At 45.2% G+C, this 24,925-nt stretch overlaps 1 protein-coding gene, 1 non-coding gene and 1 pseudogene across 5 annotated transcripts in view; 1 reads left to right on the forward strand and 2 right to left on the reverse strand.

Annotated features, from left to right (window-relative positions):
- LOC129135667 (RNA-binding motif protein, X chromosome-like) overlaps positions 1 to 24,925 on the reverse strand; it is a 100,435-nt gene that overhangs the window by 61,888 nt on the left and 13,622 nt on the right. The gene's annotated exons all lie outside the window — the stretch shown is intronic.
- On the reverse strand, positions 2,662 to 5,095 carry LOC100610056 (small ribosomal subunit protein eS1-like; annotated as a pseudogene).
- Positions 10,753 to 10,900, forward strand: MIR548I-5 (microRNA mir-548i-5). Its single transcript, NR_035889.1, has one exon. It is a non-coding gene; the product is annotated as a microRNA mir-548i-5 (primary transcript).

Consider the following 24,925-nt stretch of genomic DNA (forward strand, 5'->3'; position numbering starts at 1 on the left):
ATATATTTGCTCCAGCACACCCGGATGTAGGAAATGTCACATTCCTATTTCTGTAACTTCAGTTAAATCTGCTCTGAGTCCCTGGATGCCTGGCAGGTGGAGAATTCAATCTTGTCGTTACGAGCATTCCTTTCCCTTCTCCATGGGCTTATGTAAGAATTCTGGGCTTACACACTGTTGGAAAGCCAGGTAGGAACTACATCCCCCGAACTCTCCATTCTTCCAGCTGCTCATGATCCATCAACCTTCTTTGGGCCACCTGCTATAGCAAGACCTGCCTCACAGCATCATTCCACTGACCCACAGGCTCAGCCCCAGGGACCCTTACTAGAACAGGTCTCCACTATGCATGGGAACTCACAAAAACCTTCTCTTCATCTTGGCTTCCTCTGATATCCAGCCACTCCCCCACTTCTCATCTTAAACACAGATGGCAGTTCCTTCCCATCGTTCCAAAACTGGGGGACTGTCCAGCCAAATTCTCTGCAGACACCAAAGCTTCACCCGTCCTCTTCAGGGAGGTGCTGCAAGGGCATCTGATTTCTTTGGAAGCCCAATTCTGGCCTCTCTTTGGGGTGGGCTGAGAGTGGGAACCAGACTCTCTTTTCCAAATGTCATGTTTATCTTGTTCATCATTATATTATCTCCAATCCCTGGCACATAGTAGGCACTACAGACTGACACATAGTAGGTGCTATTAGTGTCTGTATAATGGGACTCTTGAGGTTGAAGCTATTAGCAGAAACCTGCCAAGCAAAAGGATGGAAAACCAACCACCAAAAAAAAAAAAGAAAGAAAAGAAAAGAAAAAGAAAACAATCGTGGCTTTGAGCTCTAAACACACAAGGCACTAGCTCAAGTTTGGGCAATTTTAATACAACAGCCATTTTGCCTCCAAACAAACTGGCACTGGAAACCTCCCTCTGCCTCTTAAAGAGAACCAGTTTCCCTTTCTCTAAGTGGGCAGCATTTCTCCCCGGTGGCAGTACCCAGCCCACTGCCACCAGCAAAGGACTGCAGCCAGGAGCCAAGAGCTTGATAGTTTAAAGAATAGATCTTATAGGGAAAAACAAAGTAACATCCACATAAATCTGGAACTACCACCACTTTCCAGAGGCCAAATCTCATTTGTAAATTCTCTTGCATGTCAAGCACCTTGCAGTCAGCTCAACTACACACTTTTGGGATTCGTTGCAGAGAAGAGTGAAGGTCATCTGCAAAATAAAGGAACCAGGGCTCAGAATTCCCAGAGCAATCCATGACAGAGGAGGTGAGTAGAAAAGGGAAGGGTGAAGTCAAAGAGAGAAGTCAATGAGTTGGCCAACACCAAGCAAGGATCATGGGACCCTCTCCACGGCCCCACATCTCAAATGAAGTCAACAAAACCCATCAATGCTTGGTGTAAGTGTTGTATGCTCCTGGAAATGAAAGCAGGGGCCACATTTCAGGTCAGTAGGGTCGGCGGTAGAGGCAGCGGTCATGGACTTGTGGGCCCTGGAGAATGGGATGATTCTGAGACATTGAATCCCTACACTGATCTCAGTAGAAATCTCAGGTAGGGCTTCAACATTCGTGGACAAAGGACTCTGTGGGCCTCAGAGCAACAGCCTTGGTGCATGTCCCGGCTCCATCAATCCCAACTGGGGCTTTGAACAAGTTACTTATTTTTTTAACTAACGTTATTTTAATTGACAAATCATAATTGTACACATTTATGTGATGTTTTGATATGTGTATACAATGTGGGATGATTAGATCAAACTAATTAACACGTCCATCCCCTAATTTACTGACAATTTTCATGATGTGACATTTGAAATGTACCCACTTAGTTATTTTGAAAGATACATTATTATTGACTATAGTCACGCTGCTGTGCTATAGATTTCAAAACATATAATCCAGCAACCCAACTTCTGGATATAGACCAAAAAAAAAATCAAAACCAATATGTCGAAGGGATCCCTACATTCCTATGTTCACTGCAGCTCTATTCACAATACCCAAGATATAGAATCAACCTAAGTGTCCATCAGTGGATGAAAGGATAAAGCAAATGTACTATATACACACAACGGAATACTATTAACCCTTAAAAAAGAAAGAAATCCTGTCATTTTCAACAACATAGATGAACTTGAAAGACATTGTGTTAAGTGAAATAAGCCAGCACAGAAAGACAAATACTGCATGATTTTATTATATGTGGAATCTAAAGAAGTTGAACTCACAGAAATAGAGAGTAGGACAGTGGTTATCCAGGGATGGGGTGAAGGAAAGGGAGGGGATGGGAGTCACTGGTCAAAGGGTACGAAGTTTCCAATAGGAAAAATAAGTTTTAAACAAGCTAAACTCCTCTGAAAGCTCAGTTCCTCATCTGTAGAGCACGGATACATCATTAACCTTCTAAGGATGTTGCTGTGAGAGTAAGAGATGATGTTCAGCACAATACCTAACGCACAGTCAGGTCTCCTTAAGCTTGAACCTGCATCGCCATGACCTCTACATCTCAGGACAGAAAGGCTCACAGCCAGTGTCTCAATTCCCAATGAAAAGTGGATCCCAGACCAGGCTGAACAGCAGGATCCCTAGGGGATACCCCAACCTACTGAGTCAGAATCACCAGAGGTAGAACCTGGGTATGGATGTATGTGTGTGTGTGTGCGTGTGTGTGTGTGTGTGTGTGTGTGTGTGTGTGTGTGTGTATGTATGTACAAGAGACAGGGTCCTGCTCCGCAGTCCAGGCTGGAGTGCAGTGTCACAATCATAGCTCACTGCAGCCTCAAATTACTCCTGGCTTCAATCCATCCTCCCGTCTCAGCCTTCAGAGTAGCTGAGACTACAGGCGCATGCCACCAAGCCCGGATACTTTTTTTTTTTTTCTTCCTTTTGGAGAGAGTCTCACTCTGTTGCCCAGGCTGGAGTGCGATGGTGCAATCTTGGCTCAATGCAACCTCTGTCTCCCGGGTTCAAGTGATTCTCATGCCTCAGCCTCCTGAGTAGCTAGGATTACAGGCATACACCACCACACCAGCCTAATTTTGCTCTTTCATTGTTGTTTCTTGTTTGTTTTTCACAAATAGAACTTCTTATTTGCCACTGTTTTAAGTCTGAACTTTAAACAGATTCTTGGACTGGTGGTTCATATCCATCAGCTCATTCAACTTTAGCATGTGTCTCATCCCTAGTGGGTTTTCCAGAACTACTACCTTCACCATGAAGCTCCATGCCTTTCAAATCCAGGGTTCTCCAGCATTTTTACTTTTCTAATGAAGACATCATAGAGAGGATAAATTGGCAAGCCTTTTCTATATCTTTTCCAATGTTGTCTGGAATCAATTTATTGACCACTTCTTTCAAGTCATTTGTCTGCACCTCTCAGGTCATGATTTCCATCATCTTCTTCTGGATTTGGCAGACTGTTGTTGCTGAGCATAAGAGGTCTTCAGTATCTGATTGTTGTGTTTTTTAGTAAAACCAACACAAAACAGATGAAACAAGTAACCATCGGTAGTCTTGACATCAACATGAGCTTCAATCATTGTTGAACATTTTTCAACCATGGAACATATTTTTTCAGAGGTAAGACCCATGCCATAGAAGTTAGTCAGGCAGTTTTTGCCCTGAACATCTTCAGTAATCAGCTTGAATTTTCTAAATGCAACTTCATCATTCTGCAAATCAGCAAGACTCATTTCAAACACAAGACCCTTGAGACCATCAGATGCAATTTGGGTTCCTTGGGTCCTGGCGACCAAGTCTTTCCAGTATTTCTTATATCGAACATAGCAGGTGCTTTCACATCATACTGATCTTTCTTAGAGAATGGACCAACTACTTTCTTCTCAACTCCCTTTTTGCCACCTTTCATAAGGCACTTGTTCTTAACAACCGCCATGGTGCTGCTTGGAGTACCAAAAGGCTAAATTTTATATTTTCGGTAGAAACGGGATTTCAGGATGTTGGCCAAGCTGCTCTTGAACTCCTGATGTCAGGTGATCTGCCCGCCTCTGCCTCCCAAAGTGCTGGGATTACAGGTGTGAGCCACTGCACCCAGCTGTTATTTATTTTTTCTTTTTTTGTACAGACAGGGTCTTGCCATGTTGCCAACGCTGGCCTGGAACTCCTGGCCTCAAGCAATCCTCCCACCGCAGCCTCCCAAAGCACTGGGATTTCAGGTGTGAGCCACCATGCCCAGCCTGGAATCTATTTTTAAAGCAATCAAGTGTTGAATAAAATTGCAACTTGGGCTGTTTTTTCTTTGCATTTTTTACATTTCAATGGTTTTCAATATATTCAGAGATATACACAAACATTACCAATTTTAGAACATTTCATGACCTCAAAAAGAAACCTCGTACCCTTTAGCTAACATCCCCATCCTCCCATGCCCCTACCAGCCCTAAGCAACCACTAATCGACTTCCTATTTCTGTAGATTTCCATCTGAATGAAATCATGTAGAATGTGATCTTTCATCTGTTTTGAAGGTTCATCCACGCTGTAGCGTATGTACTTTCCTCCTTTTTGTGATCAAATAATATTCCACCATGTGGGTAGACAACAATAGGTGTATCTCTTCATCTGGTGATAGGCATTTGGATTAATTCTCTCTTTGGGTTATTAGGAGTGATGCTACTGTAATTATTCATGTACAAAATTTTGTGTGGACCTGTGCTTTCATTTTTGAATATGAAAATATTGCACATCTCCAAGGAAGACATACAAGTGGCCAATAAGCACATGAAAAGATGCTCAATGAAATTCATCATCAGGGAAACAGAAATCAAAACCACAATTAGATACCACTTCATACCCATAAGCATGGCTAGAATCGAAGATAGAGAAAATTGGCCTGGTGCGGTGGCTCATGCCTGTAATCCCAGCACTTTGGGAGACCGAGGCAGGTGGGTCACCTGAGGCCAGGAGTGTGAGACCAGCCTGGCCAACATGGTGAAACCCTGTCTGTACTAAAAAAAATACAAAAATTAGCCAGGCATGGTGGCAGGTTCCTATAATCCCAGCTACTCGGGAGGCTGAGGCAGGAGAGTAACTTGAATCTGGAGGCAGAGGTTGCAGTGAGCTGAGATTGTGCCACTGCACTCCAGCCTGGGCGACAGAGCAAGACTTTGTCTCAAAAAAAAAAAAAAAAAAAAAAAAAAAAACAGAAAATAACAAGTTTTGGTGAGGATGCAGAGAAACTAGAACCTTCATACACAGCTGGTAGGAATTATAATGGTGTAGCCACTGTGAGAAACAGTTTAACAACTTCCCAAACAATTCTACATAGAGTTACCAAATGACCCAGCAATTGTACTCCTAGATATAGGCCCAACTTGGGCTCTTTCAATCTATGAAAAATGAACTGTGGGTACTTGGCAAGAACAAAGAGGGAGAGAGGCAGAAATAGTGCCATGAGGGCACATTGATTGGTCTCTAGTACACATGGCTTCTACTGCAACTAAATGACTTCATCAGTTGCTCAGAAAAAAAAATCACCCTCTGCTCCAATCGTGGAGGAAGAAGTGTGGATTGGACCTGGTGAGCCACGGTAAGACTGACTGCTAAACTTTATGAATGATGAGGGGATTTGCACGTATAATCTTAACTGTACATCAAATCTTGATTTTTTATTTTATCCACTGTCTTTGAAAACCTAACTCTTGACTAAGAACTGACTTTCCTGTACTTGTTGTTGACTCTAAGTAAATTTCCAATTCCACATAGTCCAAAGATGATGTGCTGAGAAATCTCTCAAAGGAAAAATGCTAAGAATACAGGCAGAGTTATGCGACAAATTTTGCAGAATTAACACAAATTGCACTTGTGGGTATGAAGAACAAAACATTATCATGGGTAAAGAAAAAAGTGTTCTTCATTCTAGTAGATGCTGCAGGATGAGGCCAATCAAGGTGTCTGCCCAGCCAGACCTTGGGCTCTTACCTAGTTTGTGTTAGAGTCAACTCTGAGGGAGTCTGTATTTCAGTCATCTTTTTTTTTGACATGGAATCTTGCTCTGTCTCCCAGGCTGGAATGCAGCGGTGTGATCTCAGCTCACTGAAACATCTGCCTCCTGGGTTCAAGCGATTCTCCTGTCTCATCTTCTCAAGTAGATGGGACTACATGTGCATGCCACCATGCCTGGCTATTTTTTGTATTTTTAGTAAAGACGTTTCATCATGGTGGCCAGGCTGTGCTCAAATTCCTGCCCTCAAGTGATCCGCCTGCCTTGGCCTCCCAAAGTGCTGGGATTACAGGCATGAGCCACCATGCCCGATCTCAGTCATCTTTTTATCCTCCACACCTGGCAAGTTCTAGACACACTGTGGTTCCATACAAGTTTGTTGAAAAAACAGGAGACAGAAAGTGGGAACTCTGGAAGTAGAGAAGATTCCAGAAATTGTGAATATTTCCCAGAGACTGTGGCCCGATTCCTCAGTCCTGCCAGAGTTTCTCTATCTCAACTCAAACCTTATGTGTGGGCCCAGGCACAGTGGCTCACACCTGTAATCCCAACACTTTAGGAGGCTGAGGTGTGCAGATCACTTGAGGCCAGGAGTTTGAGACCAGCCTGGCCAACATGGTGAAACCCCGTTTCTACTAAAAATACAAAAATTACCCAGGCATGGTGTTGTGCACCTGTAGTGCCAGCTACTCAGGTGGCTGAGGCACAAGCATTGCTTGAACCCAGGAGGCGGAGGTTGCAGTGAGTCACGATTATGTCACTGTACTCTAGCCTAGGCAATAAAGCAAGACTGTCACAAAAGAAAAAAAAAACCCTTAAGTGTGGGCCTTGTTACAGAATTAATGTTTATATGGACAATATGTACATGGGTGTATGTTAAGAGCATGAGTCATCCACAAGATTTTAGCAAAGTCCATTTGGAAAGCTCAATGCTTTGGGCTTCCACTTGCTTTGCTGCCTGTGTCCTCAGAAGGAGGCTTCATCCTTCCATGTAACCAGCAAATCCTTTATGCAGAGATGTACACAACACACTCCTCTCCTTGGCTATGACACCTTGAAAGGGTCCTCTTGGTGGCCCCTGGTGCTCATTTCAGAGTAGTTTAAATTAAGGTGATCAGCTTTCATGCCAATCACTCTACAAATCACTCCTATTATGACCAATTTTTCTAAATGCTTTATTGAATTATTACTTAAAAAAATGTGCACATAGAAGAGGTCAACACAGTACTTTTCTTACAAACTGAACATACTGGCCAGACGCAGTGGCTCATGCCTGCCATCCCAGCACTTTGGGAGGCCGAGGTGAGCAGATTGCTTGAGCCCAGGAGCTTGAGACCAGCCTGGGCAGCATAGTGAGACACTCCTCTCTACAAAAAATAAATAAATAAAAAATTAGGCAACAGTGGTGGCACCTGCCTGTAGTCCCAGCTACTAGGGAGGGCTGAGGTGGGAGGACTGCTGAAGCCCAGGAGGCAGAGGCTGCAGTGAGCCATGACGGTGCCACTGTGCTCCAGCCTAGGTGACAGAGCAAGATCCTGCCTCAAAATCAACAACAACAACAAAAAAAACTGAACATCTCCATATTACTGACACCCAATTCAAGAAACAAAATATTACAGCCCCTTCCAGGATATTCCTGGGGTCTCTTCCATCTCTATTAACCCCTGACTACAAACAGCCTCCACCTATTTCACCTGACATTGTACTTTATGAAAGCAGCAGTTCTCAGATGGGGCTATTTTGCCCCCTGGGGACATTAGGCAATATCTGGAGACACCGGGGGTTGTGTCTACTTGGGGGGAGTTGTGTTACTGCATCCAGTGAGTCCAGGGATCCAGGGATGCCGCTCAACATCCTAAAATGCACAGGGAGCCCCCACATATACAACAGAGAAATTGCTGAGCCAAAATGTCAGCAGTGTCACAGCTGACACCCTGATATACACACTATCACACAGTATCTGCTCTTTCGTGCTCAGGATCTTTTTCATTCTAATCATCTCATAGGAAACAGAAATGTCATTTAGAGGCAGGTAGAGTCCAAAACAAAGAAGATCCAGAGTTTTTTTTTTTTTTTAATCAGCCTGGTGCCCTTAGAGCTAGGATTTAGTTTCCATTCTTTCTGTCTCATTTTCAAGTGATTTTTTCTTCAAATGGCATCTACTGGGCTCAAGAACCGGAGATCCCCACAAAGCTGAGATTCACATGGGAATTTTGTACACACCCACACAGGAATACACTGCCATTTACATGCAGACATCCACCCACAGATACACACATCCGGAGACCAAGACAGAACGCAAACTCCACCATAAAAGCACAGTTCCCCAAACAGGAGAAAAGCACTATTCACCCCAGAGAGGTACCTATTTGTTTAATTCAGCCTCTGATAGTCAGGCTGTTGCCAAGCCCAGCTCTGAAAGTCTTCCCCTCTAGGAAAGAGACATGGAATTTTTCTTTACTCAAGAATATAGATCTAAAAAAAACAAACACTTCTGCATCTCAAAGCAGGCTCTACCTCCTGAGCTACACGTATTGATCAGCATTTTATTGTCAATTTTCTTTTATTTGAATTGGAGAAAAATTTAACTTAATTATGTTCTTACTGACAGTTTGGCATCAGTTACACTAAATCCAATTCTCTGGGTTCTCATGATTAATGTGTTTAATTTGGGGGACAACAAAGCAAAAGCATTGGTCGTGTTTTAATATAATTAGTACAGGATATATCTAAGGGGTTGCAGTATCACTGTAGCAAGAAGCTCATTCTGCAGTAAAAGGCAGGTTCTGCCACTAGGATTGAGTGAGGGTGGTTCATGGCTGCACCGTTTCCTCAATGTCTCTTCAAGAGTCCATGGAATGTGGAATGGGAAAGACTGAAATAGTGCAAGTCTTGGCTAAGCTTCTATTAAGGGGTGTTAGGAGCTGATAAAATAACCTGGTCTTTATAGACATCCCACACTGTAGTTCTCTAAGCTACAGATTCCCAGTTTTTTCTATTTTATAAACGAGTAAAAATATTTTTTTAATTTGAGAACCAACATAAGGTTGCTATCTTTTCTTTTCTTTTGGGTAAGAAGGAACTTTTTTAAACTACCAGTTACACACACACACACACACACACACACACACACACACACACAGAAATTCCACCATGATTGGTCAGAATAGGTGAGGTTTTGCTGCAATAACAGACAACTCCTAAATCTTGGTAACTTCAAACATCAGAAGTTGTTTTTCTCACTCATGCTTCATCTGCAGGGAGGTGTGGGGTGCTCTGTTTCCCATCAAACTTGCCCTAAGACTAAGGTTAATGGGGGTTGCAATACCTCGAGTATCACCAAGTAGGGAACAGAGGGAGAAGAATGTTAGAGAGTCTTGTACTAAGAATTAAATGCTCCAGGCTAGAAGTCTAACACTGCACCTCTGTCCCCAGCCTCTTGGCCAGTATTTGCCACATCCCCTCCCCCACCACAGGGCAATACATGAAGACAGGAGAATTGGATACATTACAAATTTCTACCCCGTGGCATTTCATAAAAGAGAAAAAAAATGCCAATACAAAAATGTTTTAATAGAATAGAATATATACATTTTTAGAATAAAGAACAATCCTCCAAAAAGGACAGCTGGTGATCTTTCACCAGTGGGCACATTTCTGTGACATTTTCTCTGTTTTTCCATTTTCTCCTTGACCTATGAACATTTTATGCAGATGGTCCAAAGAACACCATTTGGGGACCACTGCTCTAATCAGGTGATGAAAACGGCCCCAAAAACAGAGCACAGTCTCTTCAGCAAAGACCCAGCAGGGCCAGGGTGACCATGTTCTCACCATCAATGTGCAGACATCCACCTGCAGCATCCTCACATCCCAACATCAAACAGTAGCTCTTTATAGCTTGATTCTAATGCCCTTTGATCTTCATAATCACTGTAAAGCTCTGTGGCCCCAAGATCTAACATCGCCACTCTAGCTACGTCCTGCAACTGTTCACCTCTCCTGCCTCCTCAACCCTCTAAACTTCTCTTCACAACCTCATGTTTACTTCTTGCTTTACCTTCCTGCTCAGCCTGGACCTTACAGTCACCTTCTTCTTGTAATGTGCTCCTAAACTCTTTCTTCCCTTCCTTCAACCACACCCACCTGGAAGATCTCCATACCCCATTGATGACTTGCCTCGCAACTGCCCAAGGGCTGCTGAATGATACTGGAAAGAATCACAACATGGATCTGGTAGTTCCACTAAATAATCTCACCATCCAACTCCAGGGTAGACTTCACTTCTGTTCAGCAATATTTTTAAGCATCACAAATAAATTCCAAACCATATTTGCTATAACAATTGACTTTAAACCTCTTCCATATCTCAAAGCCCCCCAAACCCATCCCTAGGGGTATCAGAGCCCACAGTTGAGTTCTCTCAACTCACTTCCATCTCACCCCTAGATCACTGTATCTTGATCCTTTTCCTCTGCCTTTCCCATGTTATAAGGAGAAGCATCCTTCTCCTTTCCCAAGCTACCTTCTCCACTTGTGCCTCATTTGAGACCTGCCTTTATCACCTGTTCCCTTGGAACTCCCATGACTCACCACCTTCACTTGTCATTTCACTCATAAATATTTTGCACCGTGTATGTGCCAGGTGTTTAACATATAATCATGCTTAAGTCTCCACATGCTAACAAGAAAAACCTTCATTATCCCTGCTATGCCCTCAAGTCATTAACCTCCCCACTCCTTTCCTGTGTTCCCAAACTTTGCTGATCTTCATCAATCCCTCTGATGCAGATGGCTCCGAAGTTTGCATCCTATTAGGTTGGTGCAAAAGTAATTGCGGATTTTGCCATTAAAAGTAATGGCAAAAACAGCAATTCTTTTTGTAGCAGCCTAGTATCTTTTCTCCTTCTACCAAACTTTGTCCCTGAGACATCTCATCACCTATAACTACCCCTCCATGCAGTTGATTCCCAGATCTGTATTATTCTACTGAAAGTCCATTCCCCAATTTTCTCGGCTAGAATAACAGAAGCCCAATTAGAATTCATGCTACCAGTTTCCCACCATCACCATCACCACCTCCGTCGCCCTGCCATTGTTAGCAAAACCATCTCTTGAGTGGAGCTCAAAGATTTGTAATCTCCCACTCCCCAGAAAGATAACTTCAGACTCAGCCTAGAAGTAAAGATCCTCCAGATATGGCCTCAACTACTCTCCAACCCATGTCCCCAGTGCATCCCGTTGATGCCCCCTTCAGTGGAGTTAAAATGGAGTGTTTTTCTTTTCACATACTCCTGGTGTTCTTCCACAAATACAATTTTCACCTCTTGAATATTTTCAAGGATTCTCCATGCTACACATAGAGAAATCCAAACTCCCCATCAGGACTCCAGTCTTCCCAAACCCTCTTTGCACTTTTCTGCCTCCATGCTTTTCCTTGGGTCATCCTCTTCTCTAATATAACCTTGTGTATTATTCTAGGTTCTCCAGAGAAAGAGAAGAGAGACAGAGGTAGAGCTATACACATAGAGAGAGACAGATTGATTTGTTGTAAGGGATGACTCACATGGTTATGTAGACTAAGGAGTCCTGGAGTCTGCAGCCAGCAAGCTGGAGACCCAGGACAGCCAATGATATACTTCCAAATCGAGTCCACATCTAAAGTCAGGAGAAGATTGATGTCCCAGCTCAAATATAATCAGGTAAAAAGAGCAAATTCTCTGTGACTCTACCTTTTTGTTTTGTTCAGGCCTTCAATGGATTGGATGAGGCTCACCCACATTGGGGAGGACAATCTGTTTATTAAGTCTACCAATTAAGGGTTATCCTCATCCAGAATACCTCAGAGACACACCCAGAATAATGTGTAGCCAAATATCTGGGCACCCCACCACCCAGTCAAATTGATACATAACACTAACCATCATGTCTTGCTTCTACTCTCTAGCCATTTCTGCATGGCCAAATCCTTCCCTTATTTCAAGGCCTAGTTCAAATGTTACCTCTTAACTAAGCCTTCCCTGCTAACCCCAAATATTAATAGAATTGGTTTCTCCCTTCTCTGATGTCTCAAAATACATTGTGTTTCTCTTTTACTGTATTTATTACAAACTCCCTTATAAATCAAGACAGTGATTCCCAGAAAAATTATCACAAGAGTATAAAAGAAGTCTTCTTTGAGTGTGAAATATCTCATGGAATATAGCAAATGGCCTCTTCATGAAGAAACTACTGGGAGAGAAAAAGACAAGCTGGAAGAGGCCAGGGAAAGGGGGTCAGTACAAAGCACAATGAGGCTGGGCTCATACAGTGGCTCACACCTGTAATCGCAGCACTTTGGGAGTCCAAGGCCGGTGGATCACGAGGTCAGGAGGTCGAGACCATCCTGGCTAACACGGTGAAACCCCGTCTCTACTAAAAATACAAAAAAGTTAGCCAGGCATGGAGGCGGGCGCCTGTAGTCCCAGCTACTCGGGAGGCTGAGGAAGGAGAATGGTGTGAACCCGGGAGGCAGAGCTTGCAGTGAGCCGAGATTGCACCACTGCACTCAAGCCTGGGTGACAGAGCAAGACTCCATCTCAAAAAATAAAATAAAATAAAATAAAGCACAATGAAATGTCAGTGGATGGGTGCCTATAATTTCTAAGGGAAATAGAGTATAATCCAAGAATTTTATAGCCAGCTAAATTATTGCCCAATCAAAATAGGCAAAAGACACATGCTGAAGAACTTAAAGAATACAGTATTTCTGGGCTCTTTTAAAAAAAGTCTTCATAATATAATTTAGTCAGCCAAGAAATTAAAAAATAAGCAACTTCTGAATTGAATGACCATGACAAAAGGATAGTGATAGGACTATGACTGCAGAACAGAAAGAGAAGGTGGTCAACCTTAACAACATAAAACAACCTAGAAATAACTAGTTTCCAGAGGTAAAGAGAGGGACTGTAGGAAGTCGAAGTGCTAATGCCCTTTATTAAGTCAATTAATCAGGTCTAAAATTGAAACGTGGTTTTAAATATATAACTTCTTGTTTATTTTCCTCCCTAACTACCTGAGGATCAACCACCATCATGAATGACACAGTGACTACCTGGACCAGGAAGTTCATGACCAATCGACCGTTCCAGAGGAAACAAGTGGTCACCAATGTCCTTCACCCCGGAAAGGCAACAAAATGTACAAGACCACAATGGATGTCATCTTCATATCAATAGTTGGACTGAGAACCCATTTTGGTGGTGGTTAAACAATCGTCACCCACATTGGAGTGCAGTGGTATGATCTCAGCTCACCAAATCTCTGCTTCCCAGGCTTAAGCAATTCTCCTGCCTCAGCCTCCACCGCAGCTGGGATTACAGGCACGCACCACTACTGCCTGGCTAATTTTTATGTTTTTAGTAGAGATGGGGTTTCACCTTGTTGGCCAGGCTGGTGTTGAACTCCTGACCTCAAATGATCCACCCGCCTTCGCCTCCCAAAGTGCTAAGATTACAGGCATGGGTCACCGTGCCCAGCCTTTTCTGTATTAAATTTTTAAAAACACAACATTTAAAATAATCAAGTCATTCTTTTTGAATCTACTTTGTATTATAGGTATCCAAATACTCACCTATTCTCTCTCATATGATGACAAACTCGTTGAAATGTCATTTCGTTTTGTGGCTCCAGCCCCAGGGATTCTGACTCTGATTCTAAAGGGCCTGCATGCGAGCGAGCAAGCCGCCTGGATGATTCTCTTACAGGTGTTTTAAGGGCAGCAGTTTGAGACACCCTGATGCAAAAGAACGAACCCTCTAGGAAGTTGGCTGTACATGTATTTTCCTTCCTAGCACAGGAAACGACAGAAAGATTATCCAATAAGTACCACTCATAGCACCTGATTATATATGTATGAGGAATTCAGAAATGGTTTGATCAAGGTTGAAGACCTAAAAAGTAGCTTTTCTCTCGGACACCAAGTCCCCATCTCATGCGTGGATGAGTTAGTAGAAACTGAGGATGATGCTTCTTCCTCCAGCATTGGTATCCTATGGTTTTTGTTGTTCAGTAAATGAAGTACCTCCATCCCCCAACATCCCGAAGCTCAATTCCAGTTTCCTCACATACACTTTTTTTTTTTTTTTTTGAGACAGAGTCTCGCTCTGTCACCCAGGCTGGAATACTGTGCAGTGGTGCAACCTCAGCTCACTGCAACTTCCGCCTCCCGGGTTCAAGTGATTCTCCTGCCTCAGCCTCCCGAGTAGCTGGGACTATAGGCACCCGCCACCACACATGACTAATTTTTGTATTTTTAATAGAGACAGGGTTTCACCATGTTGGTCAGGATGGTCTTGATCTCTTGACCTCATGATCCGCCTATCTTGGCCTCCCAAAGTGCTGGGATTACAGATGTGAGCCACCACGCCTAGCCTCAGACTTTCAAGTAAAGCCACAATGGACCACAGAGCTTAGACATCAGGGCTAACATGGAATCTCTGTCATTACATCTTGAGATCTTATTATCTTTGGTCAAAGAAAAAAATAATCACAAATGACATTTTGAGGACAAGACATCTGAATGTAAACTTGATCTTAGAGGATATTAAGGAATTACTGGTAATTTGATTAGGTATGATAATGATCATATAAAAAATGTCCTCATGTTTTTAGAGGGAAAGTAAATTACGTAGGGGTGAATATCATGATGCAATTACATAACTACGGTAAACTATTTTGTAAATACTTCAGAAAAACAAATGGAGTAAATATTGCAAATGTTAATAGTTTTTAAATCTATGTGATGGGTATATGATAGCTCATTAAACTGCTGTCTCTACTTTTATGTTTACTGAAAAGTTTTTGTAATAATAATAATAAAAAAAAAACCTTGGTCAGGCACAGCAGCTCATGCCTGTAATCTCAGCACTTTGGGGGGCCGAGGTGGATAGAGGACTGGTTGAGCCCAGGAGTTTGAGACCAGCCTAGGCAACATGGTGAAACCTCATCTCTACGAAAAATAAACAAATTAGTCAGGCATGGTGGTGTGCACCTGCAGTCCCAGCTACTCAGGAGGCTGAGGTGGGAGGATCACCTGAGCCCAGAAGGTCAAGGCTGCAGTGAGCCAAGGTCACGCCACTGCACTTCAGCCTGGGCGACAGACCCTGTCCTAAACAAACAAGCAAACAAAAACCCCCTTGATCCCATTTCCCAAAAAAATGATTTTTTTTGAGATCTTACCATCTCCTGGCTTGGTTCAGAGTACAGGAAATCGAGACAAAGTACAACACACAAGGAATAAGGAGGGAGGGAAGCGTAGGGGAGGCTGACACCGTGGACTCTCCCAGCTCAGTCGACCCATGCGCCTTGCTTCATGGAAGAAAGGAATGGAAGACGAGTCATGCCTTCAGCACACAGAGACCTTCCTGACTAGTAAATGCGCCTCCAGAAGTGTCCAAGAACTCAGTGCCAGAGCCAGACTGGCTGCATGAGAATCACCTGCGAGGTTTTGCAAACATAGGGCCCTACTGGCTCCAAATGTATTCGTCTCTTGGAGAGGAGAGAGGCAGAACAAGGAAAAGGATGGGAAGAAACCAGCCTTGTGCACAGGAGGATGCTGGGATTCCTCCTGCAAGTTTAGCGCAATGCAGCCTATTTTACAAGGTCACAGAAGCTCAGAGAGGTAAACCTGCCCAGGTTCTCACAGCTTGTAACTGGCAAAACAAAACCCGCCCAAGTCTCTGTCTCTAGAGATATTTCCACTTGCTTCAACTCTGGAGCTGTCTTAGTTGTAAAGACAGATTCCACTCCTCACTCACTTTTGTTTGCAGATATTGCCTAAGGTCCCTTGTGAATATTTAGGTCAGGGCTTTTTTTTTTTTTTTTTTTTTTGAGTTTTTTGTTTGTTTGTTTGTTTGTTTTTAAAAAAGCAATCTTGTAGAAAGAACCCAAAGTGGCTCCTCCTTTTAAGACTCTGCAAACAGGGAGACCAGAGTCTGGAGTCCCGGTCTGATTTCCACACTTTCCTTAGATTTCCCTGTGTGTAAAATCCAACAACAATCTTTGACAAATTGCCTCCCCCAGGGGAGAGATGGAGGAAGTGTTAACTTTGCTTTTTTCTTTCTTTTTTCAGACAGAGCCTCACTCTGTTGCCCAGGCTGGAGTGCAGTGGTGCAATTTTGGCTCACTGCAACCTCTGCCTCCTGAGCTCAAATGATTATTGTGCCTCATCCTCCCGAGTAGCTGGGACTACAGGCAGATGCCACCACACCTGGCTAATTTTTCTACTTTTAGTAGAGATGGGGTTTCACATATTGGCCAGGCTGGTATCGAACTCCTGGCCTCAAATGATCCACCCCCCTCAGTCTCTCAAAGTGCTAGAATTACTATAGGCATGAGCCGCCATGCCCAGCCACTTTGCTATTTTTTTAATAGACAGCTTCGAGGTCCAGCATGATTTCACAGATTAGGAAACATCACAGGCAAAGAAGAACACTTTGCACTCAAATAGTAGAATGTTTTTGTTTTCAAGGAGCTCTCACCTGGCATCTAATCTTGTCTTCCTAGCAGTCCTGGGAGAGAAGCAGATGTGGTTTCCAATCCCACTTTCCAAAAGAGGAGACTGAGGCAGAGGCTTTGCAGATACACAGAGGATATGTGAGGACAGGTGAAGGTCATGATCATTGTCAGCGCCCTCCCCCAACTTGACATTCCCAGAACTAGTGGACTTCCAAACACAGGAGACAGAAGAACTGATCAATCAATTCTGCCATGGGTGCCAGGACCCAATTTTTCCCTGGCTAACTCGGTCACATCCTGTCTGGGATCTCCAACTACTACCCATCCCACAAGTCTCAGCTAAAACAGGAATTCAACGGGGAACATTTTTCTGAGGCTCCAGGATTGGGCCAGGCCCTCTCCATGGCTGTCTGACCTTCCCCTACTGCAGAACTTAGCACCTGTATGTCACTATTGGTTCAAACATGTGCCTTTCATATGCTCTCCACGTTATCTGCAGCATCTGCCAAGAATAATAATGAATGGTAAAACCTAATCTCTATTGAGTGTCGATGATGCACTTTTAATGTGACATCTTATTTAATCCTCACTATATCTGCAAGAGTAGAAGCTATTAATAGCCAATTTTCAGATAAGAAAGTCAAAGCACAGTTTCTATAACTTACCCAAGCAGCTAGCTAGGAGGCAGCTCAGTTTGAGCCCAGGGAATCACATTCCAGAGATCATGTTCTCAATTACTAGAGCAGGTACCTCCCCAAAATCTAGCAGGTGGTTAAGGAATCTTTGTGGAATAAATGAACAGAAGGACAACAGATGGATGGATACATAGGTGGATGGGTGGATAATGGGTCGGCGGGCAGGTGGATGAATGAATGGATGGTTGAGTCAGTAAAGGGATGGCTGAGTGGTTGGAGAAATGGATGAGTGGGTGAGGGGTTGGAGGGATAAATGGATGGATGGGTGGGTGGATAGATGGTTAGATGAGTGAACGGGTGGATAGATGCATGGGTGAGTGGATGGACAGAGGGTTGGTGGGTAGGTAGGTGGATGATAGCTGGGTGTATAAGAGAGTGGGTTGGATGGATAGATGGGTGGGTGGGTAGATAGATGGGTGGGTGGTTGGATGTATGCATGTCTGGATGGATGGATGGACGGATGGAAGGAAGGAAGGGTGGATGGATGGATGGATGGACAGATGAACAGATAGACTTGGGCATTTATTCGGGGTCCTCCAAAGAATTGAGTGATTTCCCTAGGGTGTCTCATCACCTGCAGGTAGGTGGGCAAGGGGACTTGCCTCTGTAATACTCATGATTATGGGTAGGGCTCAGCCTTAGTCACCACTGTCAGAACACTTTATTGACTAGGAAAGTCAAAACTGGCATTGATAACTAATGCAAATTGCAGCTATAACTAACAGAAGATGTTGAGCTGATGACAGCTGGGCAACCAGTAATCAATAACTTGGCCGTGTCATATTACTGCCATGCTGGGCAGGTAGAACCAGGGGTTCCTTAATCCCTCCATCACATTAAGGATGCTTATCAAGACTTTCTCAACCATGGGGACAGGGATATTATCAAATACTTGCAGTTCACCGCAAAATGCTCACCTTCTTCATTCCACCTGCACATGACCTTCAGCTCAAAGACATTTCCAGTCCTCCAGGTCAGCCCTTCTTCCAGCCTTTGAATTAACCCTGATGACTGCCTGCCCATTAACTGTCTTCAACTTTCATCACACAGCCTTTTCCGAGGCTTTCCTTCAATCCAGCCCTCACTAAACGCTGGAACTGTTGTTGACAAAATCCAGAACAAGCTGCGTGGGGGATGCAGTTGGGAAGCAGGCTGTAGTAACGGGGAAAAATTCTAAGCAATCTTGAACACAGAAAAGAAACTGAACAGGTAAGAGAGAGGCAGTCAAGAGAACACGTGTGAATTTTGCATAACTGAAGCTGAAGAAGAGCGGGGAGCATGGCAGACCACAAGATAAATATGATACAGACTCCTTTTTTAAAAAGTATAAACATCCACCCTTTCCTACTGACAACTCTGCTTCAAATATTGCTAAGGTCTTTACTAAGGGTGAGTCAGAAAAACTGGGTATTTTATGCAATACAGTAAGAAGGCCCATAGGCAAGTATGTTCCTGACACCACCTTCTAGGATAACCCCTGGGATTCTGGTTACACCTGTCCTAAAGTTGTCTCTCACTCCTGCTGTTGGAGAACTACCATGAGAGAAGAACCATAGTGAAGTGGTTAAGAGGGTGCACCCAGCATCCGGCCAGATGGCTACAAACCATCACTATCTAATACCGAGCAAGTTACATAATGTTCCCGAGCCTCAACTTTCTCATCTGTAAAATGGGTATGTTGTCATTCATTAATCAAATTCTACGTGAGCATATACTAAACACCAGAAACACAAATGAGAATCAGAACAGGCATGGCCCTGGCCCTTATGGTGAACACAGTCTTGAAGGGGAAGGATGACACGCACAGACATAGGAAGCCGTAGCTGAGCTAGTGTCTACCACAGAGAGGCACCTGGTGTCATGAAAGCAGATAACAGGGGGTTGCTGTGACTGAGTCAGTGTGGCCAGACGTCCCTGAGGATGTAGTGACTCCAGTGTCAGATGAGACCGTGACCAGGTGAAGAAGCAGGGAGAGGGAAAATTTTTCCAGGCAGAAAGAGCAGGATGTGCAAAGATCCTGTGGCAGGAAAAGAACAAAGGAAGTGCAAGAGCCTGAAAGAGGCCAGAGAGAGCAAGTGAAAATGTGGATAATCACAGCACCGACCTCATACAGGACTTGCAAGAAATCGAGACCCTGTCTGTAACAGATTCAGCAATGACTAAATAGAAACTATCTCCTAAAAGCACACGATGAGGCTCCTTGGTTGTATTTCCCACATGGGTCTGCCATGCACTCAGAGGCCAAGTTCAACCTGCCTGTAGACAACCTCCAAGCCACCTGGACACACATACACCCTCAGGCTCAGGATACCCAGGACAGAGTCCTGGATGCTTGAAGTCATGATAAGTATCCAGAATGACACAGAATTCCAGCCAGGCATGGTGGCTCATGCCTGTAATCCCAGCACTTTGGGAGGCCGAGGTGGATCACCTGAGGTCAGGAGTTCAAGACCAACCTGGCCAACATGGTGAAACTCCCTCTCTACTAAAAATACAAAAAAAATTTAGCTGGGTGTGGTTGTGGGTGCCTGTAGTCCCAGCTACTCAGGAGGCTGAGGCAGGAGAATCGCTTGTACCCAAGAGGCAGAGACTGCAGTGAACTGAGATTGCACCATTGCACTCCAGCCTGGGCAACAAAAGTGCAACTCCGTGTCAAAAAAGAAAAAAAAAAATGACACCGTATTTGCTAAAGGGGGAGAAAGGGCTTTCTTCCAAAGCTGGGCCTGGTTTCTACAGAGAGTCTTTCACATGAAAATTAAGCAGCTCTTTGCAAGCACCTCAGAGGAGAACCGCTCACCCTGATGAATCAGGCACACGGGCGGATCCAAGACAACTGGCTGCGTGCATGTGAACAAGCCTATGGTGGAAATGCAGTGCTTTATTGTTTGGGGTGGTTTAATCACCCAGGAGGGAGAAGCTTCTAAAGCAGCATTCAGAGGTGGCTGTTGCCTGGGTTTTCTGGAAGGGGGAGGCGGTGAGGATGAGGGCTTCCCTTTCATCTGCAGGCCCTTTGCAGAAGGAGCTGGGGAAAGCTTTGCAACCATCTGCACACTGTTTGCCATCTTGTCTGGCTGGGACGCCGAGCTCCAGATGGGGGCAGATGGGATAGCTCTTGCCACCGTATTTGGAGAGAGATGGCAGGGAAGTCAGCCCCCGTGGAGAAGACAGGAGCAGGCACGTGCTGGACAGTGCTGCCCAGGTCCCTGGGGCTGAAGTGTCCAACGCCACACAGCCTCTAGGTGCCACCAAAGCAGCCCGAGAGGACCTTCTCTGTCCATCTCCATCCTGGCACCTACAGAAACTTGGAGAGAGTCCTTCACATGGGAACTCACAAATGCACACTGATAACCCCCACACGAAACTCTCATACGTAGCAAGTGAAAAGACAGGATGCCAGTTAAACTTGAATTTCAGATAAACAACAAATCATTTTTTAGGGTAAGTAGGTCCCAAATATTGCATGGGATATATTGGCACAAAAAAAAAAAAAAAAAAAAAAAAGGTTAATGAGAAATTCAGGTTTAATTGGACCTCCTGTATTTTACCTGGCAAGCCTAACCCTGCATAAACACAACCTCGAGCTTGAAACTCACAGAGAAGACACGGCCGTGCTCACACACGTGCACAAACCCATATGCCTTACAGAGTCAATGGCTGCGATGAGGGTCCAGACCCTTGCACACTTCTCTGTCCTCCGTCTGGGCTCAGAGTAAACAGGGGGTCACCTGGAATCCATGTCTAAGCTGGGCTTGGAGGTGTCCTAATGAAGCAGGATGCTGACCTGCACTTCCCCAGCTCAGCTAGGACTATAGCCAGGCCTAGCTTCCAGTCTCGGGCCTAGAACACACAGCACAGCCCCAGACCTTGGCAAGAAGCCTTCATCTCAAGGGCCACTGGTGCAGGAACTATTAGAAGCCCCACTTCTTTCCTCTGTTTCTGCTGCCATTGCCCCTGTCTCTGACCCTGACACTCAATCACTCTATAAACACAGCAGGTACTAGGGGTGGCTCTGGGCTCGGCACTAAAGACACTGAACCTGGTAAAGCCACAGTCTAGCAATGACAGTCAACCACGTATCAGCAACAGCCCTGCCCCACACGTGCTGACTGCGCACAAGGCCGGTGCTGTGAACGTGCTCTCAACAGTGATCTCACTGAACCCTCATGGCAGCTCTAGGATGCAGACAGTAGCATCACATTATCCCCATTTTAGTTTTGAGGAAACTGAGGCCTGAAGAAGGCAGATGCAGGCCTCGAGATTTGCAGTAACATTGCCAGGAATGTTTGAGAAAGCAAACTTCTCCAGAGTGAGGCAGTCTGCCAGAGCTCAGAAGCCAGAGTCCCTGTTAGCAGGGGCTGGGGGCACTGTGGGGTGCGGGCAGACACGTGGGTAGGGGCTGGAACCCCCAGGACACCAGGGTGCAAACTGGTGTGAGTAAGAGAAAGAGGGGCTGTCATGCCATCATCTGCAGAAGATGATGTCTACAGAGGACAGTACCATGTGAGCCCTTGGAGAGCTGGATGACCGGATGGAATTTTGCACAGGATGCAAGTTGAGCACAGATCCCCCTCTGACCTAGACAGCCCACCTCCAGGAACATCTCACAGAAATGCAGGCACAGAGCACCAAGTGATGTGTGCGAGGAAATTCATCAGAACACCATCTGTGACTGGGAAAAGGCGGAAACCATCCAAAGACGTATCGGTGCAGGGCTGGTTAAACGAAGCAAGGTGCATCCACACGTCAGAATAACTGCTGGGAGAAGAAGGTGGTACCCAGGTTCCAACGTGAGACAATGTCAAAGACATGCTGCCTGAAAAGCAGACTTTCCAAAGAATAAATATAGCATTATTCCATTTTTACTTTTTTAAAAAGATTACAATAAACACTTATGTACAAATACATGTGCTTGCGTGCACAGAGGAAAAAGGTGTGGACAGAAACAGAAAACCAAACACGGTGTGTTCTCACTCATAAGTGGAAGTTGAACAATGAGAACACATGGACACAGGGAGGGGAACATCACACACCGGGGCCCATCGGGGGTGGGGGACAAGGGGAGGGAGAGCGTTAGGTCAAATACCTAATGCATGCGGGGCTTAAAACCTAGATGACGGGTTGATAGGTGCAGCAAACCACCATGACACATGTATATCTATGTAACAAACCTGCACATTCTGCACATGTATCTCAGAATGTAGAATAAAAAATAAAAAGAAATCAAAGAAAAAGGTGTGGAGAGGTATACCCCAACCCTTCCCGGTGTTACCTCTGAGACACAAGATCAAGAAAAGCAAATCAAGAGGTAGTTTTGCTTTTTGTTTTCTATATAATTTTTTTTTTTTTTTTTTTTTTTTTTTGGAGACATAGTCTTGCTCTATTGCCCAGGCCGGAGTCCAGGGACACAATCTCGGCGCACTACAACCTCCTCCTCACTGCAACCTCCTCCTCACCACAACCTCCTCCTCACTGCAACCTCCTCCTCACTGCAACCTCCTCCTCACTGCGACCTCCTCCTCACTGCAACCTGCTGCTTCTGGGTTCAAGTGATTCTCTTGCCTCAGCCTCCCAAATAACTAGGATTACAGGCATGCACCACCAAGCCCGACTAACTTTTGTAATTTTTGCAGAGACAGGGTTTCACTATTTTGGCCACCTGGTCTCAAACTCCTGGCCCACCCGCCTTAGCCTCCAGAAGTCCTGGGATTACAGGTGTGAGCCACCACGCCTGGCCTGCATTGCTTGAATTCTCAGACCACATGGACCCTCTCATCTGGCCCAATTGCAAGAGTCCAAGGCAGGAAAGGCAGAAGGCAGGGGCTTACCCCTCCATCAGGACAACATAGAACAGATTCAAAAAAGAAAAACATGAATGGATCAGTCAAGAGGGCCGTGCACATGCCCTCCCAGGCACCTACACCTTGCAACTTAAGCCGACAGCCTTTCAAGCCACAGAGTCTTCCTCCCCAGAGACTAGCAAGGACACAGGCCCTGGCCAGGCCCTTCCAGGAAGATGTTCTGAGGGATAAGGTGGGGGGGCACATTCAGGGGTGGCAGGAGGAAAGGGGGACACGAAGCCAAGGAAACCAGGGCACTCCATGCTTCCTGAAGGCAACTAGAACAGGGCGCCACACAGAGCCCCTGTGTACCTGTTTCTACAACTGTCTGAACACAAGGAAAAGGAAAACGAGGAAAATACACAAAGCCCAGCCTCACCAGGAGCAGGTTAAATAAAGGTGTGTGAATTTTCTTCATGTCCTTTGGAATTGGAAATCCAAGCTTCCTCTTCTGTGCCTTTAAGGTCCTGGCTGCTGCCCCACAGCTCCCTTCTCTTCCCTCCTCCTCCTGTCCTATTTTTTTTTTTTTTTTTTTTTGAGATGGAATCTTGCTCTGTTGCCCAGGCTGGAGTACAGTGGCACAATCTCAGCTCACTGCAACCTCCACCTTCCGGGTTCAAGCAATTCTCGTGGCTCAGCTTCCCGAGTAGCTGGGATTATAGGTGTCACCATGTCCGGCTAATTATTGTATTTTTAGGAGAGACAGGTTTTCACCATGTTGGCCAGTCTGGTCTCAAACTCCTGGCCTCAGGTGATCCGCCCACCTCGGCCTTCCAAAGTGCAGGGATTACAGATGTGAGCCACCATGCCCGACCCTCTTGTCCTAACTCTGCCATCTCTTTGCAGTCTCCCCCGAGCAGCTTTTCCTGGGCCCGCCCTGCCCAGCTCCAGAGCTGCACTCTCAAACCACCTCCCAATGCCCCCTGGCCCTGGCTCCTGCCCCGGGGCTCTGATCCTCAGCTGGTGAGGTCTAGAGGGTCAGAGGGAGCCAGACTCCTTAGAGAAGCTAAGGCGGGAGAACTGTGCTGGGCTGTGGGTAACCTGCCCCCTTCCAGCTGGGGCCGAATAGAAGGTGAAAGGCTGAGCCCAGAATACAGGGCCCTCAGAGGCCCTGGGGATCTGTGCTGCCAGTCAGGAGGACTGTCACCTCAGCGCAGTTGCCTGCAAGGAGGGCTGTGCAGGAAGCTGCATGTTGCTCAGAGAACAAAAAAAGGAAATGAAATGCACCATCTCGTTATTAACATGAGCTTTTGAGGCAGACAGTTAAATATTCATGCCTAGACATTGTAAAACTTGGGGGAAATGTTAATTTCAATACCGCCACTTCTTGTGCTTGCAGAAACCATTCTTTTATCTCCATTTCTAGTAATTTGGGGGCTCCATCCGTCAGAGTGGCAGCGCCAAGAGAGCTGGCCACACAGGGTTTTGTAAGCTGTGCAAAGTGAGATCCCAAGCCCTTGCCTGGAGACCCATCTTAGGAAAACGTTAGAACAGGGCAACAAGTTGCCATTTCCTCCCTCCTTTCTCTTCCACATACAAAAATCAGAAAGCACACTAGCCCAGTGCCCAGCCAGAGTGGGGAAGAAACCCCACACAAAATCCTGGGTTGTGCCCCTGATACCAAAGACCCGCAAAATTGGGCCTCGCCTGCTGCAACCCCAGCCCAGACTTCTGTACATTTCAAGGGTGGCTGGACTCATGGCCGCCTGGGACGTCAGAGTGGTACAAAGTCCTCTTAACCTAAGACTGTCAGGGTACAAGGATCAGCGTTTTTTTCCTTTATCTCGAGGGCTAGATGGTAAATAGTTCAGCTTTGCAGGCCATAGGTCTCTGTCCCAACTATTCAACTCTCCATTGTAGCAGGAAAGCAGCCACAGACAATATGCACTGAAATGGGTGTGACCGTGTTCCAATAAAACTTTATTTGTGTGAA

The sequence above is a fragment of the Pan troglodytes genome, chromosome 7, assembly GCF_028858775.2.
Source record: "Pan troglodytes isolate AG18354 chromosome 7, NHGRI_mPanTro3-v2.0_pri, whole genome shotgun sequence".
NCBI lineage: Eukaryota > Metazoa > Chordata > Mammalia > Primates > Hominidae > Pan > Pan troglodytes.